The 3,271-nt window shown below is 42.6% G+C and overlaps 1 pseudogene; it reads left to right on the top strand.

Annotated features, from left to right (window-relative positions):
- The first annotated feature begins 521 nt into the window (after window positions 1-521).
- Window positions 522-1,482, top strand: LOC103290806 (glyceraldehyde-3-phosphate dehydrogenase-like; annotated as a pseudogene).
- The last annotated feature ends 1,789 nt before the right edge of the window (window positions 1,483-3,271 follow it).

The following is a 3,271-nucleotide window of genomic DNA, read 5'->3' as shown; positions in this document are numbered from 1 at the left end:
CTGTGAGAGGGGGCAGGCCAGGCTGAGTGACTCCCCTCAAGTGCATGAATTTTCATGCACCGGGCCTCTAGTATTTTCATAACTATATACAGTGTCAGATTTATCAGGATCATCACTTAGTAAGTTATGTAATATCTACTCACTGTAATATCTAAAAACTAATGTAATAATGTATGTCACCTGTAATTGAAAATAAAAATGATTTTAAAATGAGGGTGGGAAAGGACAAACATTGCATGATTTCACTTATATGAGCTATAAACTAATCAAAGATCATTAATCAGAGAATGGAATGGTGATTATCAGGAACTGGAGAAAGAGGAAAATGGGGAGTTGTTTTCAATGGGTATAATGTTTCAGTTACACAAATGCTTTAAGTTTTAGAGCTCTGATGTACAACATAGTGCCTGTAGTTAACAATACTGTATTGTGCACTTAAAAAAATTTATTGCTCTCTGTTTCTCCTGTTAAACAGCCAGCCACATCTTCCTGCGAAGAGCCAGCTGCAACCCTGAGACACAATGGTGAAGGTCAGAGTGAATGGATTTGGCAGTATTGGGTACTGGTCACCAGAGCTGCTTTTAACTCTGGCAAAGCAGATAATACCACCATCAATGACCCCTTCATTGACCTCAACTACATGGTCTACATGTTCCAGTATGATTCTACTCATGGCAAGTTCAAAGGCACAGTCAAGGCTGAGAACGGGAAGCTTGTCATCAATGGAGAGACCATATCCATCATCCAGGAGTGAGGTCCCACCAACATCAAATGGCATCCTCACTACTATGGATAAGACTGGGGATCACTTGATGGGTGGAACAAGGTGGTCATCATCTCTGTCCCTTCTATAAATGCCTCCATGTTTGTGATGGGTGTGAACCATGACAAGTATGACAACTCCCTCAAGATTGTCAGAAATGCCTCCTGCACCACCAACTGCTTTGCCCCCTGGCCAAGGTCATCCATGACAACCTTGGCATCATGGAGGGACTCATGACCACAGTCCATGCCATCACAGCCACCCAGAAGACTGTAGATGGCCCCTCTGGGAAGCTGTGGTGTGATGGCTGAGGGGCTTCCAAGAACATCCTCCTTGCTTCGACTGGCACTGCCAAGGCTGTGGGCAAGGTCATCCCTGGGCTGAATGGGAAGCTCACCGGCATGGCCTTCCGTGTCCCCACCCCCATTGCATAGGCTGTAGATCTGACCTGCCGCCTGGAGAAAGCTGCCAAATACAATGACATCAAGAAGGTACTGAAGTAGGCACCAGAGGGCCCCCTCAAGGGCACCCTGGGCTATACTAAGGACCATGTTGTCTCCTGTGACTTTAACAGTGACACCCACTCCTGCACCTTCAATGCTGGGCCTGGCATCGCCCTCAATGACCACTTTGCCAAGCTCATTTCCTGGTATGACAATGAATTTGGCTACAGCAACAGGGTGGTGGACCTTATGGTCCACACGGCCTCCAAGGAGTAAGAGCCCCCTGGACCACCAGCTCCAGCAAGAGGATGAAAAAGGACTCTCCTCAGATGCTGGAGAGCCCTTGCCCCAAATCAACCCCCCAACACACAGAATCTCCTGACCTCCACAGTTTCTACCCTAGAGCCCCTGAAGAAGGGGAGGGGCTTAGGGAGCCCTACCTTGTTATGCACCATCATTAATGCTCACTGTATCCAGTAAAAAAAAAAAAAAAATGCTAAGAGGGTAAGGCTCATGTTAAATGTTCTTACTACCAAAAAACAAAAGGGACTGGGGGAAGTTTCTGGAGATGATGATTGTTTCTTACTTTGATTGTGGTTCTGGTTCCTAGGTGAGTGATACGTCAAAACTCTTCAAATATTACGTATTATATAAGTGCAGTGTTTCGCATAGCAATCATACTTTAATAAAGCTGTTTGAGAAACCTGGGCGTGATTTCTGTTTATACATGAAGCAAAGAAATAAAGAATTTTAAAGCAAGCAGTCGTCACCAAAAGACAACCTTCACTGGGAAAAAAACACCCAAAAATGTCCTGACTGGAGTACATTTTTAGTGCAATGATGCTCAGTATTTGGCTGTTCACTGGCATTAATAGAGATTCTATTAATTGCTGCCATTTTAACTTGCTCAGGGTACAGTATGGAGATTGAGATTTTTTTAAAAACTCTCCAGGTGATTCTAATATCCAGTGAAGATTGAGAACTACTGCTTCCAGGTAAACTCAATTCTCATTACACAGCCAGCAGTTCCTTAGAGGAAAAAGCACTCATGTGTGATAAATTTGGGAAGTCATTTAAGTATTTTATTTCATAAAGTGAGTTACTTGATGGGTCACATACAAGAGATTTGTCCCAATAGAAATAAGATACAAAAATAAAAGTGCAATTCTATTGCAAAGAGTTGGCACACAGATTTTACCCACTTTTTTCTCTCTTTCTCCCACCCCACATTCAGCCTCGTTTGGATAACACCAAAGCTACTGTTGGTCAGCCTGAGAATCATACAAATATACTAAGCTTTTGACTCCATCCTAGTAGGAAAACAAATAACAGTTATACCTCACACAGAAATTCCAAGACATTATCACATTTAATAAATGTAGATGAAACTCATTGTGATTGCTATGAGCAGTAATGACTTTATTATACAGAACTAGAGAGATTTAGTAACTCATCCAATGACACTGCTCTCTTCCCTGTCTGTGAAATTCCTCAGGAAAAAAATGCTTTGGTAGCCATCAAGGACTATAAAAAAGAAAACTACTCACAGCATAGAAATGAAATATATATGTATAGGAGAGAGAAGAAGGAAGAGGGAGAAAGAGAGAGAAATGGTGCCCTGAATTAAACTGGCAACCTTTCGGTGCAGGGGAAAGTGACGAACAAATTGAGCCACACCAGCCAGGGCCAGAAATGAAATTTTTGTAGTGAGTATAGGCTAAGGGTGGGGAACCGTTTTTCTGCCAAGGGTCATTTGAATATTTATAACATCATTTGTGGGCCTCTAGTGACAATATAATTGCTCAAGAGAAAGGCATTGTACATTCTTGAGCAGGGGAACAATAAGATGAAAGGGACTGCTTAAAAACATGAGCCTGTCAGCAAATATCTATCGGTTTGATTCCCTATCAGGGCACATGCCTGGGTTGAGGACTCGCTCACCAGTAGGGGGCATGGAGGAGGCAGCTGATCAATGATTCTCTCTCATCATTGATGTTTCTATCTCTCCCTCTCTCTTCCTCTCTGAAATCAATAAAAAGTATATTTTAAAAAATTATCCTGCTAT

Source organism: Eptesicus fuscus, chromosome 6, assembly GCF_027574615.1.
Source record: "Eptesicus fuscus isolate TK198812 chromosome 6, DD_ASM_mEF_20220401, whole genome shotgun sequence".
Taxonomy (NCBI): domain Eukaryota; kingdom Metazoa; phylum Chordata; class Mammalia; order Chiroptera; family Vespertilionidae; genus Eptesicus; species Eptesicus fuscus.
Note: the sequence above shows the minus strand (reverse complement) of the source record. Positions and strands in the feature narration are given on the sequence as shown.